The sequence below is a fragment of the Hylaeus anthracinus genome, unplaced genomic scaffold (assembly GCF_026225885.1).
Source record: "Hylaeus anthracinus isolate JK02 unplaced genomic scaffold, UHH_iyHylAnth1.0_haploid 0, whole genome shotgun sequence".
NCBI lineage: Eukaryota > Metazoa > Arthropoda > Insecta > Hymenoptera > Colletidae > Hylaeus > Hylaeus anthracinus.
In genome coordinates, this window is record NW_026533254.1 from 14,972,676 (window position 1) to 14,980,642 (window position 7,967).

At 43.9% G+C, this 7,967-nt stretch overlaps 1 protein-coding gene across 1 annotated transcript in view; it reads left to right on the plus strand.

The window, feature by feature from the left end:
* The first annotated feature begins 5,909 nt into the window (after window positions 1-5,909).
* Window positions 5,910-7,967, plus strand: part of LOC128885577 (obg-like ATPase 1) — an 18,071-nt gene continuing 16,013 nt past the window's right edge. The window contains exon 1 of the mRNA XM_054139678.1: window positions 5,910-6,016. The gene's annotated coding sequence lies outside the window, so the exon portion shown is untranslated. The remainder of the gene's footprint in view (window positions 6,017-7,967) is intronic.

A 7,967-nucleotide genomic window follows, 5' to 3' on the forward strand; every position in this document is an offset into this window, starting at 1 on the left:
TTCGAATACTTTCCCAGCTCACTGTGCATTAATCGCAGTCGCTTACGTATGACGCAACACGCGCGAACGACGAGAATGTTGTAGGTTGCTATCGATATGATTTATGACTCGACGTAACGATGTGCTTCTGCCATCGAAACACGCGGTACGCGTCGGCTGCCGTGTCACGTTAACGGAGAACTTACAATTTCTCTCCCAATGTGTCCCTATCGAGCAATATATTCGCTGTGAATATTCAACGACGTTTCTCCCGCCGTTTCCTATGCTCTTACTCGCGTGTTGCAATTTCCTGGCTGCGAGCAAAATGCACTTCGGCCCGCCGAAGTTCCCACAACGACCGCCGTGCATCGATGTCCTGTGGGTTGCCGGCACTTAGGCGCACACGATGGCAACCAGGCTCGATACACTTTGATCCCTAAAAATTATTTCAATAATACACCGTTTCGACGCAGAAAAACGAGCTGTACACGAACCACGTGCAAGGTAGGGAGTTGTAATAGAAGCACTTAAACATCTGAGTTATTAATGGTTGTGTCGAGGAACCCTGTGCAACGAAGTTGGACTGCTTGAACACACTATCAGGAATTTTATTGACGAAATGTAAAAATGTACCGGATGCACTCTTCTCTCGCGCGAACAGTACATACATGATCGTAAAGAACGGCAGCTTATAATCTTCGTCGGCGAGGAACTATTTCGCGACATCGATTTACTTAAAGCGGGACATTGTAGCAAGAGGGTGGAATTGCTCCCTTGTGCCGCCCTTGGATCCATACGTGAAGGTATCGGTAAGTTTGAAAGCGATAATAAAGGCCTTGGATAACTTTTGCAACAATGTCTTCCGCTCTCCCGAAGTCTGCACCGAGGGCACAAGAGTCGATGTAAGTTGCAAGAGCTACCCTCTAATCATAACCGCGAGTCTGAATGCAGTCCGGTTGCGAGGAAGCACGTGTTCTGTCGATTCCGCCAGCAGGTTGGCCAGTTCTCGCTCATGGGCATTACGTATTCGGTGGCCAGCGCCATTTTGCCTCGACCATTTTTGCCGATCAAATCTTAATTGTTGGCTGGCGGCTGTCTAAGGAGGCGTGGCCACTGGTTGGCTCAGTTTCTGCCACGCGATGCACGAACGCATTGGTTTTCTTCTTCTTCTTCTTCTTCTTCTTCTTCTTCTTCTTCTTCTTCTTCTTCTACTACTACTTCCCCCTTTTCGTCTTCTTTTTACGGCTCAGCAAGGAGCACGATACGCGACTTTCGAGTCGTTTTTCATCAGCTGCCGTTCCCTGGTTAAGCTATGCAACGTATACTCCAATCACGACGAACCATCCGAGTCAAAGCTCGCCGCTCCATCTTCTGTCTCGTTGCACACTCTGCAAAAAGCATGATTGAGTACAAGAATTCGTAAGATAGCACACCGGCAGGATTCTTGCGCGACGTTGGCGGCAGTGGTGCATTATTCGCAGACTCGAGAAAAAGGGGAGTTTGAGTCGATTCTACGGAATAAAATGAGATATTTGCAGTTAACTTCGTCTTATGTCAGCTGTCATACTGGTGTGCGTGCTACAACTAAGGGTTAACGTAAGAGTCATCTTTCCTCTAATTTTTAAAAGCTTATCATCTTCTACGTCCATTCGAAATTGATAAATTCAGAAATTCCCAATCGTTCGTTACTATTCGATACATGACACGAAAGAGCAATTCGACATCTACAAAATGGCACACTTAACATAAAACTTAAATATTTTGTTTACATTGAATTAATATTCATTTAAGAAAAACATAAAATTAGGGAAGTATAATAGGAAAAGTGTTTGGTTCGCTCTAATAGCTTCGGTACAGTAGCCAAAGGATAAGATTTACACCTGTGAGTCTCTGGTAACATCAACTGTGAAGAACCGGGCCGTGAAATCCTCAAATATCATCGAGTGGAGAATGTTCCAACGAGGATGTTAACGTAACAGCCATTGTTCCTGTAATCTTCGGAAGCTTACAATTATCTGCGTCCAGGATGAGCTAGATTTTAACACCGTGGCGAGATAGACCGTAGGTACGTCTCTAATAACTAATTGCGTATGGACGTAAAGAAGCCTTGATAATTCCTCGAGCATGTAGCCACGCAATTAAGGTGTAACGTTTCAAAGTTCTGGTCGTAAACAACGCGGGCAAAGTAGCGGAACCTCCGAGGCTCGGTTCCGCCCGTCAATTGTTACCAATTGTTGCCAATCAGAGTAATACGTGTCATTATGGCGAGAAGGTTAGCAGCAATGCGCACCACTCCGGCGTATACCGATCTGATTACACCTGCGCGCAATATTAATTTGACGATTATTAAGGCGGCATCCGTCGAACGCGCGTGCAAGTCGAAGGAAATACGGTGTACAAATTAATCGGCTGTTTTTTTATTAACAGTTCGTTGACTAGACGCAACATTGTGTTTACCGTGGTTACTTTGTTTTAAGTCCGAGTAACAATGCGAAACGCTAAGTATAAACCACTAATTACACCTCACACTATCACGATCAATCGTTAGGTGGCTTCTGGCAATTAAAACACGCCATAAATAGCTCACTGTCATCGTGAGCCAGTGCTTCTCAAACATCATCATCGAGTCGGTCCTCGGATAAGGAATAATTTCGATGGACCCTGCGCAATTGCGTTAATAGAATTTTTAATTGTTTCCTGGAATACTGTGCTTACGTATCAAACACTGGTTTGTATTTCTCTTTTCGTTTACTTTCTAAGAATCTTTTAATTCCGTTGTGTTTATCCACATTCATATATAATACATTATACATGTTATATGTCTATACTATTTTATAGCTCTTTCATATCGGATATTAAATAATTTTGAACGATCGTGTAACGTTCTTGTAGAAGTTAAATAATTCTTTCAGTACTTTTCAAGACTTTTCCTTAGAATCCCGCGGCGAGCTGGACATTGCACCGCTTGAGAATATGCAAAGGACGAAAGGAAGTCTCGTGAGTTACAACGTTTCTAAACGGTGCACCGAACAACTGAGGAAAGAGAGAACGACCATCCTATAATACTTCATTTGCCTCGTAAAAGCATAAAACGGCGGATACGACGTTGAACCAGCATCCCTTTCTACAAGCACGTAACGCAGTCGATGGACCATTACATCCGACTTGTCTGGAAATTATTGTTAGGTTGGCGCAAAAATAACTTCACTTTTTACCTGTTAACTTTAACATTACATTAACGGAAAACACACGATATATGACCCGTTCGCTTTACGTATTCGGTGGTAGTTAAAAAATAATCGTCAGTAATGTTACTTTTTTACGCGACTAGTGGAGTTGATCGATTTGTACAATGAACGGCTCATATGTAGAACACCTTTACACAGAAACACCAATATAATAAAACACCGTCGTGTCCAGCGATTCCCTTGTTTTCTTCGATTCCGTAGATCACGTCGGCTCGTAACCGGATGTCAACTTGATAATGAAGTAAGTATCCGTCATAAAACTTTTAATTCGACGAGGTAAACAACATTAAAATCCAGCGATCAATGCCACTGTTAATTGCATGCCCTGGGCGTTACATTTTTTTCTTTGAAAACGAGATGCAAGTAAATGACATCGATTTGCGCCAATATTGATTACGTTGACTTTAACGGTGATTACCGTGCGCATATCGCGCGGCACGATAGAAGTAAAGTTTTTATGCTGCATCTAATTGGACCACACTCGATTGCTTCGGCGTTATTTCCTCGTAAAGTCCCCGATTTTCTCATTAAATAATCGTTTCTACATTTATTATCCTCCAATGCAAACTTCGTTCTTGCTCCTTACCTACCCTGTTATTCAGTGCTCCATTTACGATCCGCGTTGTCTTCTATTTTTTCCACCAATAAAACCGAGCCGTGGCACATTCGAAAACATCCGCGCCAAACGACTCGGAGAAACGTAACCGCGTACGATCGCCTCTAAGCGAACGAGACGCCCGGGAGGTGTGTAATATTTGAACAAAGATTTAATGCGCTTTCTTTGTTCGCTCCGCTTTCTTCCCGAAATTCTGTCTCGGTCGTTACGAGGAATGAATGGTTACTTTTTGTTTAGCGCGAACACGCGAGGGCATTAACTTCCTCTATGTTTGCGTTCTTTAACATTTAAATATAAATTTGATTGCGCAACGGTTTTCAAATCGACGCGAACTCGTTGCTTCGATGGAATTAAAAATTCCTACAATGTAATGAAATAAGGATTTGTTGATACTACGGAACAGCATTGTTCCACTTTTACTGGTTCCACTGTACTACATTCTTTTTAAGTGGATATTTTTTATTTCCTCTCTAGCTGATTTTTGGCGAATCGGCCACTGTGCATCGATGCGTGCCCGTTCACAAATAAATCCCATGCAAACGAGCGGCTCGTCGGTGTTTCGCTTGAAATTAGTAACGCAATCCTTCAATTCAACGCGCATCTAATCTGCCGAGATTCCTATAATTCGGCGCGGTTTAATATGCATTTCATCGAAATTGTCGGGCAACAAGAGCACCAAGGGAGCAGAAATCGAGCGATGCGATGCGCTGGCAAGATGCTCCAGTGCACCAGTGACGCCAACGCATTTGCGGTCTCCAAATTACAATGAAAACGAGCGAGTTGAGATGGTACGGGCCATGGACCAGAGTAGAGAGGCAGAGGAAAGGTCCTTTCCGCCGGCCGTGCGCTTGTGGAATAATAGCCTGTTGATTATATGCATTATATGGACCGGAATTGATACGGTTCGTAATAAAATAATTGAAATAATCATATGCCACGAGGACGACTCCACGTTAGAAATCCATTGGCCAAACGGAACCCCGGTTGACGCGATGTATCGTGTTAGCAGCCATCCAAGAATGGATCGATAGGAAATTACGTCGCATCAAGAAATCAACCAATGATTCCAGTTCAAACAACTAGAAATCTACGACGCTAACAAGATTTAGAACGATGCTGTAGTCCTCAAGTTTTATTCAGTTTTGCTCAGTTTTATTAGATTTTATTTAGTTTTCTTCTATTTTTTTTCGTTTATGTCCAGATTCCTTTAACTTTCTTCAAATTAGAAGAAAATTAAAACTCTCAAATAATATATAGGTTATTTTATTCTATCTTCTGAGAAAGCAGTATCTACTTCTTGGTTATTTACATATATTTATGAATTAACCGAGGTTCTATTTAAACAATAAGTCGCTCAACCGACAGGATTCAATCAAAAGGACGTTTTTTCTCTTCCGAAAGGGTTTTAAATTTGTTTGAAAGCAATGTGCGTGTTTATGGTTTCCACGAAAACGTCGCAATCAGCCCTGTCTGATGATCCCTTTCTCTACATGATTAAAGGTAGCGTTTCATTTTGTAAAACTATTCCTAGAATCAAGATGAACTTGTCTGCGACCGAACGACTTCGTGGAGATGCAATCATCATTGGAATCAACTGGAGGCTCGTTTTACGGAGATTATAGAGAGACGAGCACCAAACAACCGTTGGAAATAATCGAAACGAGCATTGATCTTAAGAGGTCCAAACAGTTATCGATTTCATGCATCGTTTAACACTTTCATTGCCAATCGTGCGATACAAAAATACTGAGAAATAAATAGGTATACTAAATAATAATAAATATAATAAATAAGTATAAGTATAATATACATATTATACCGTTTAAAATTTGCAACAACTTTTAATTCGTTATTCGTCGAATAAAAATTACAATCCGAATTATTCGGTACAATCTAATATTCCACAACGAACAAAGATTTAATCATGCAATAAATAATGCGAACAAAAATTCTATCGTCTCATTCGTTGTTTGTAAATCGAATAAAGTGACATCCACTCCAGAAATTCTGTTCAGGTTCATCGCGGGATAAGTTCTCCGTCGGTAACCTAGCTTCCTGTTTCCAAGCCAGAGGCCGGTCGAACGCGTGACGTCACTGTGGTGCTGTGTGTTCCTTTCCGTGCCACGCGTTGTGCAGCGATATTTACTTGGTGAAAGTATCAGCGATACCTAAGGTATTTAAACAGAATTGCGTCGTCGAAACGTTCGTTCATTGCGTGAATACGATCTCAATCTCATAGATGTTAGAGTGATTTTCACAGAAGCCACGTAACGTAGGCGCATGCGACCATCACGCTCCTAGTCACGCTTTTAGAGAAGCATAGGCGAAGGTTAGGTAGAAACGAGCAACTTCCGTGCGTTGCAACAACGTCGACAAATATAAGATTTGTAATTGTTAAAGTTAGCTACGTAAGAACAGCTTTGTTCCTTCGAGAAAGTAAGGTTAAGTTCCAGTGTGCAGTTTGCGCGTGGTTCGAGAACCGTGTGGTACGAGGCAGCACTGTGCAACACAGTCGAAACTCGATACCTCGATTATACGTATATCGATGCGAACGATGCGCGGGCTGTTCAAACCGTGCAAACTTCTACCCGATACGAGAGTCATTCGGAAAGTTTTATATTTAAGTTCGGTCAGCGTACAAAATGGATATGTTTACACTGTACCAAAGTATCGCTCATTTAAAATTGCTATATAATATGAGAATATGGTACTGTAGCATAACGGAGTATAACACAACATAAAATTGCATATCACAGCACAGCGTAATACTGCAAAATACAGTATGATACACGATATTCCAGAATAGTACAGCATATTGCAGAATATTCTAACATAACGCAGCTTAATACAGAATATTTCAACATAATACATCATAACGCAGCATTCACGTGAACAAATTTACCCAACGTGCTACCTTTTGGTCGCGAAGTGTACCACGAACGAAAACTGTACATAATTGGCAAAACGTGGCAACAGTCTGCACCGAACACCTCGAAAGGCTCCAGGTTCCTCACCCCTGATCCAAGTCGATGCCATCGATTCACGATGCTCCGAGATACCGATCCCCCTTTGTCCGGATCGAACGCTCGTGCAAAAATGAACCGCGGCATGAATGGGTGGAAGGGGGGTGGGGGGGAGGGGGAGGAGGAGGAGGATATCAGTTTGCATGGATAGAAATGAAAATGACCCAAGATGGATCGACCACGCCCTAGTTCCACCAACCCCTCGGAATGTTTAAGAGTCCAGCATGGTTGGCGTGTACGTGTAATGCCCCCGGCCACGTGATGGTTGAAACAGAACCAAGCCGATGTCGGGATGCTCCTCGAGAGCATCGGGTCGCTTTCGAGCGCTCGGGGTGACTAATTATATTAATGCGGACGGCACATCAAGCGATTGCTGTATTTACCGCGAGATTGCCCCCCTTCTTTCTTCTCGTCCTCCAATGTACAACGGCCCGCGCCGTATCAAAGGACGAGGCCAGGTACAAGACGCCCGCGGGTGGCGCAGAGGGGGGCAAGAGGGGGGCTTTGGACGAAGTAAAACGCGCGGAGGAGCGAATTCGAGGTAGACGGAGAGGAAAGGACGAGGTGGATTCACCGAGCAAAGATGCGAGGGAGGAGGAATACGCCAGGAATACGACGGGTCCGACGATTACTGGGCACCAAAGCCGCGAATCACCGGCATCACGCCGGGAATCTGCAACCGCGCCTCAGGCCGCCAATCCGCCACCGACTTGGCGTTTCTTCTTCGTCCCCTTTCTTCCCGTTCAGCTCCTTCAACGGTTCTCCTCCCTTCCCTGGTCCTTTTTCTTAACCATCGCCGGGCCTTCCTCTCTTTCCCTTTCTCTGTCCATCCCCGAACTATCGGGTCCTCGGAACGGTTTAACGCGAAACCGCGGCACCTCTCGCCATTCTTCGCCGCGGTCCGCAGAAAATTTGCACATTACGATAATGGAGGAGAAGAGAAGAGAGAAACCCCTCCGCGGTGCTACTCGAGAGGCGCTTTGGCGCCGCGGCGCGGCCAACGTCTCGTGCCCCCTTTTCTGAATCCTGACTCGCTAGATCGTAGGAGTTCCGTGGTACAGGGACTATAAGAATGTTTATTGTTTGGTATTATCACGCCAA